At 35.7% G+C, this 6,471-nt stretch overlaps 1 protein-coding gene across 1 annotated transcript in view; it reads right to left on the reverse strand.

The window, feature by feature from the left end:
• LOC108078519 (uncharacterized) overlaps window positions 1-5,587 on the reverse strand; it is a 54,529-nt gene extending 48,942 nt beyond the window's left edge. Inside the window, exon 1 of the mRNA XM_017172424.1 lies at window positions 5,034-5,587. The gene's annotated coding sequence lies outside the window, so the exon portion shown is untranslated. The remainder of the gene's footprint in view (window positions 1-5,033) is intronic.
• Window positions 5,588-6,471: the final 884 nt, after the last annotated feature.

The raw sequence follows: 6,471 nt of genomic DNA on the forward strand, positions 1-6,471 counted from the left end.
TGGGGACAATATAACTTTTGAATAGGCAAGTTCAAACTTTACTATAATTTTAAAGGTAATTTCGAGGGAGAACTCCTTTTATTGATACTTATATTCCGCAAGGTACAGTAAATTAAATTTCAGTTAAAGTAAAAAATACAGATATAGTTCTAAAACGTTTAAAATTAGGAACCTTAATTGGTATTAGAAAAATAGGTCTTTTAATCATGCCTCTTCTATCACCTAAGGTTTTTCCCAAAATTGATGTACTTATTTTCAAAAAATTTTAAATTCAAAACATGAAACTCTCGGAGCTTCAGTCGAGAAAACTGAACAAACTTTGAAACTGCAAAAACCCATTGGCAAGTCAAAAGTGTCGGCTTATTTATTTACGTGTGTTCTCTTTTTTTTTTTTTTTTTTTTGCTTTTTGTATATTTTTGTTTGGTATTCTCTTGACTTGGCCAAAAACCAGTTTTTCACCGTCTCACGCATTGAGGCACTAACGAAATACAGAAACAACACAGCCATGTCTGACCATTAAACCGAAAAATAAGCCACGAAATAGACAACCAACAACGCTCTGAGGTTACAAATTCTGTTGTTGCTGTTTCAGCAAAAATAAAGGCACGACCAGCTGAAATTAAAGAGCTCTCCATAAAGAGCTCAAGAGACTCAACGCGCTCAACTCAACTGGGGCCAACCGGAGCTCTTATCATTGGGGTCCGTGCAAAAAACCAAAAACAAAATATATGGTCAACTGAGTGACTGGCTTTTTGGCCAACTGTCAGTTTTTCTTTTGCCCCTGTTTCGGTCTCTGTCTCGGTTTCCTCTCTTTCGGTTTTGGTTTCTTTGCGACGCTGTTCTACCTGTTGACTTGGCCGTTTTATTACCAACTTGTCACACTGACTGAGTTTTTCCAACCCGTCTCGAAACTTTACGATGTGTCAAGTATTTCTTTGTCAAGACCCGGACACCCGGGTCCCCCCTTCTTCTTTGCTTTAAAAGATCAAAACAAATATGAAGCTTACCAAATCCTGATGTAAACATATAATGAAAATAAAGAAGCTTAGGAACAATCTAAATACATATTAGTTCTTCAAAATATGAATTTTTTGTACTTTTCGATCAAAACAAAAATATAAGCAAACCACACGTGGCGACCATATTATATATTATACCAAATTTTATGAATTTTCCTTCTAAATTTATGGATTATCCAATATTCTCACTCAGCCAAGCTGATCAGTACAAGCAGCGATATATGTATATAATATGTGTATATATCATTGATATTATATTTACTAGATAGAACCAAAAATATGATTAAAATATTGCACTTATTGTCTCTAAAATATTTCATAACGACTGGTTTTGTAATTTTCCACAGAAATATTTCCACAGTTTAAAGTATTTTGTTTATTTGAAACCGAATAAAATCGGTTTTTATAGCTTTAAACTGACCTTAACAGAGACCGCATAGCTAGAGATTGAGATAAAAAGCAAACCAATACCAGAAAATAGATATATCCGATTATGGTTGTGCATATATATATGCTAATGGGCTGTGCACGCTTCAGATCGCGATGCCGGACCCAGAAATAAAGAAAAATACAGACAGTGACTGGAGACTGGAGACCAGGGACCGGAGATCAAAGATCGGACCAGTCTGAAAGCGACTGCATTTTATTGGGGGCGTTCGCCATGAGATACTGTCGTACTGCCTCCTGTTATCGCAGCAATAAAAATCGGCTGGGTTTCCCTTGCCGAGTGCAGTTCAAAACTTACATAAGCGCTCTGACTATAAATATAAACTACGGACAAAGTAATGTCGAATCGATGACTAAATGTGCTCTAAAAGTGTCATAAAATGCTTATGTAATATAATGCCCATACTCTTGGCCTGGGGGTAAAGTAGCAATTTAGTATAGTTTGTGACTTCCTCCGACAGCTCAATAATCATTATTTGATCTGGTCGCGCAAATGCTTAATCTTTTCAAATTGTATGGCAAATGTTCGTGATTAAAGTTAAATATACAGCTCACCGGCGAGGAGATTAATATTGCTACTTATTATGAATATTCGCGCATGTTTGATACTATCAGCATTGTTCCCATTCCGCTCACTTTTGAATTTTAAATCAGAATTAAACGACGAATTTATTATGCTGTTAGCTTTTCGGGTTTACGCCTTGTTCAATTTATGAATGAATATTTATAAATAAAATAATTCAAACAAGATATTGACCATTTACCCAAAGATTAAAGCTAACTGAGTAGAATTATCGATATCTATTATATTTATTTAACGTTGTTTTAGTTTAAGAACTGCAAATAATCCTCTTGTTGATCAGATATGGCGATTGTTGTTCTAAGGTAAACAAATTCGTTAGGCTGATTAATGGCCCTTTGCTCGGCACGTTTCAACTTAATATCGAAAGTTATCGGGGGATCTGGCGGTGTTAAGTCTAATATTATGGCAGGTCGTGACTTTCTGCCGATTACTTGGTAAGACAAAGCGAATATTCCTACTGTTTATGCAGGTGTTTAGAGTGCATTTGAATGACAGTGCAGGGTACGAAGTGTGATTCACCAGGAACGAAATACATATAGCTAGTTATATTCGCCAAAAGGCACAAAGTTTAATCTTTAGAATCTTTACGACTTCGGCCTGAGCTGGGCTGTGACTGGAATGAGTTTTGGTTCTGTTCGCGATTAGATAAGCAAATTTATAATGCCTTCGGGGCGACATCAAATGTAAATTCTGTCTGCCAGTGATAATATTGTTAATTGCCGTTTTGCTTTGTTTGTTTGCTTTTGGTTTTGGTTTCGCTTCGGTTTTGCTTCGGATTTTGCTTTGTTTTTTATTTAGACTGCTCGCATGCGTGGAAGTGTGATTGCCAAATCCGTCGGGGGGCAATCAATCAATGAAAAGGTTTTTTTTATTACGAAAAGCTTAGGCTTTGAATAAATAAAATACTTGGCAGGCACGAGTTTCGATCGCCAGGCACACGCTTCACACAGCACTTTGTGTATATTCCAATGAATTCTATTGTGTTAAAGCTTTTGGTAGGCGAGTTATGGAAAAATCCTGTTAGGATTTAGTTCTAACAAGAAAGAAAGCCAACTTTGGCACGCCGAAGTTTGTATTCCCTTGCCGTTTGCAATTGGATCATTAAAAACCAATCCATTCTGAGCAACTATATGATATAGTAGTCCGATTTTCATTAATCAAACTTTATAAATTACTGAAATTATAATACCCTGAAAGGGTGTATAAATATTAACAAATCAAAGCAGCTAGCCAGCTTTCTTTGGGGATTATCTGCTGCTACACGATGAGATTTTTCCTATTTTTTAATGATGATGTTTACAATAATAATATTTAAGACCTGAAAAATAAGTTAACTGTGTTTGCGTTTTCTCTTGTTTTAAGCATTATGTTCTCTATAACTGACTCATAGCCATATTTTCAGCCATATTAATTTACTTTACAATCTGATCCCATCGATTCCACAAAAAATTAACTAAAAATAAACCTTAACAGCTTAAAATTACAAGTTCAATGACTATTTTGCCTCCGATTTCGATCAAGGTGCTCATATGGAGCGTCGAAAAGTCGGCCAGACACGCCAATTATATATGATCGTGCGCACTTATGGTTTATGGGTTCTGAAACTAGTTTTACTCAGAAATTGTCTGGGACTTTTTGGACCGGATTGTTTGTTTCCCAGCACTTGGCAAAATTCTCAGTAAGTAGCGCAAAAAAACATTAGCTTTGTTTTAATTATAAAAAAACATCTGAAATCTCAGGGATTCCCCCCTGTGCAAATTATCAAAATCATCACCCCCGCGAGGGTTCTGTGAAAATCCACTTAAAATTTAAATGAATGATTCAAACGAACTATACACTCACCCGATTCGCAAAGCTCATCGCACACTAAACATCAGAAACATTTATATTCTTATTTAATTATAGCGTTATAAGCAACAAATGATCAGCAAATTAAATATAGAAAACGCACACGGATCAACTGAGATGCTGGCTTTTCTCGGGGAGTTCAAGTGAATTTATTGCACTTTGTCAGCCCTGATACAGTGTATAAAGCGTATACGGCTTATAAACAAACAGAAACACATGCGTAATTACAGCGAGTGATTGTTTGACACACAAACAATTCAATGTCAACAAGCACAATCGATGGAAAATAGCAAATCAAGAGAATAAAAGCGCGTATAAGGGGATTTTATTTATTTTTAGATTTCTCAGACAAAGGGTTGTGATAATGAATTAAATGTTCACACAATTATGTCCCAAAAATTATTTAATGACAAATTTATATTTTAAAATGCAGATATTGAATTTGTGAGACTTGATTAAAAATAAATGTATTATTCTTTTTATTTTTTTCTTATTTAATTTCAGTTTAAGTATTTTTCAAATTTATTTAATCCAAAACGAATTTTTCAAATCCAATTTCAAAACAGTTAGTAATTCCATCTGGCAACGCCTTTCGAAGAGAGGAAAAGCAGCAGTAGTCGTTTTGTTTGAAAACATTGAATTCTTTACGGCTTTTTGGCGAATATTCGAGTGCCGAAAACTTTTCTGTTTGCTTGGCGGGCTGCTGTTAATGTTAACACACTTGAAAGGCGGCAGAAATCAATTAGCAGCTTGCAAGGCCCTCGAAAACAAGACTTATTTTCTGCGATTTATATTCTTGTATTTTTTTTTAGGAGTAAAGTGCTAAATAAACTGAATAACACAGCTGACGCGCTCTCTCAGCTCTCGCTCTCTGCTTCGCACCAACACAGCTGGAGCCCAGCTCGGCGGCCATTGAGAAAATAAAAGCAAATAAGAAATAACAAAACGAAGCAAAATAAAAAGAAACAAATTTCGCAACGCCCGAGATTTTTATTGCAGTCTTGTTTTTTCTAAAAAATAATAATATTAATAAAGTTAACGATGACGCATTGGCGCCCGTTAACACGAATTTCGACTCTAATTCCTGGGAAACGTTTTCTAATAAACAGATAAAGAAAAACACACAAAAACTCACCTCTCTTTGCTTTTGTTGTCTGCTTAGCGTAACGAAGAGAGATGCGGAGGAGAGAAATGGTGACAGCCGAAGGAGTCGGGAAAGAGAGAGCACAAGACTTTCACAAAAATAAACTCAAATTGAGCGCAAAAAAAAACATTTATTTGCATTTGCTTTTCACTTCATTTCGCTGCACTTTCTCCGCACTTTTCACATGTTTTCCCATCCGCAGCGCTGGAAAATTGTTTTCGTTGCGTACGCTGTCTTTTATCTGCTCATTGCTGTTTAATTTTCCTTCTTTTTTGGGCCATTGAGCAATATTTTTTGAGCACTAAACACACACACGACGCAGCACACACACACCAGCCCGCGAGGCACTTGCACGTACACGAATATGCTTAGCAATTTACTTGCATTATTTTAAGCATTCTGCATTCCGCATTATTCCGCATTATTCCTTTTTTTCGCTTGCCTCTGCGAATTAGCCAAGATGTTCGTTTTCGGATGGAAAAACAAGGCAAAAATATGATTTTTCCCTGCTGTTTACACGCGTTTTGCTTTCCCAACTGCTTCGCCCGCTCTCCCAATTGGAAATGAGTGGAGGTGGAGGCCCCCTTCAAAGAGAGAGCGGCCAGAGAGCGCGTCGGCGCAGTGTTGCCAAGTCAAGCCAAACGGCGGGCGGTCACACTGGCGGAATCAGCTGTTGCAAGAGCAACAACAAAAATGCAGGTAATTCTATTTTTGATTTTCAGTTCTATTTTTGAGGATGTTATTCGCTTTTGTTTATATTTATAGTATAAACATTTGTGTATTGTTTGAACTTTTGTACTTTCCTTTCTTTTTTTTCTAGTATTTTCTAGTGTTTCTGAAATTTTAAAATGCGATCTCTTTTCAAAATGGCAATATAAAAATCTTAATACATTTAATGATCATATAATGATCGATTTCTATCTATAAATTACATATAATTTTATTTTACAAGGAGTTTTAGAAAATTTGATTTGATTTATTAGGGTAAATTTGTAATTATACCCTTCACAAACTAATGTTTTCATTCAATAATTTTGTATCTTATTTTTATTCTACTTTAAAAGTTGCAGATATTATGAAACTGAAACTTACTACAAGAATTAAAAAAAAGAGTCGTTGGAAAAATATCGAAAACGATTTAAATCGAAATTAATTATTGAAAAAAATACGCATCTTTTGCATACTTTTGGGGCTAAGAGATAGGGTAATGTTCCAGTTCAATAATTATTTCGGAAGCTATGCTGAGTTCAGTAGCCCTAAAAATGCGCGCATATAATACCGCAATAAGTTTAATTTATGGCTATTAAAAATGCAAGACGGTCTTAAGCGGTCCAGCCGTGAAGTTTAGCTCTGTTCGAGGAACTCATTAAGTGCTCATTACGTGCAGTCGACTGTAAATTTGGTTATGCCCCGAACTCGGCCACTCCTT

The sequence above is a fragment of the Drosophila kikkawai genome, chromosome 2L, assembly GCF_030179895.1.
Source record: "Drosophila kikkawai strain 14028-0561.14 chromosome 2L, DkikHiC1v2, whole genome shotgun sequence".
NCBI classification, from domain to species: Eukaryota; Metazoa; Arthropoda; class Insecta; order Diptera; family Drosophilidae; genus Drosophila; species Drosophila kikkawai.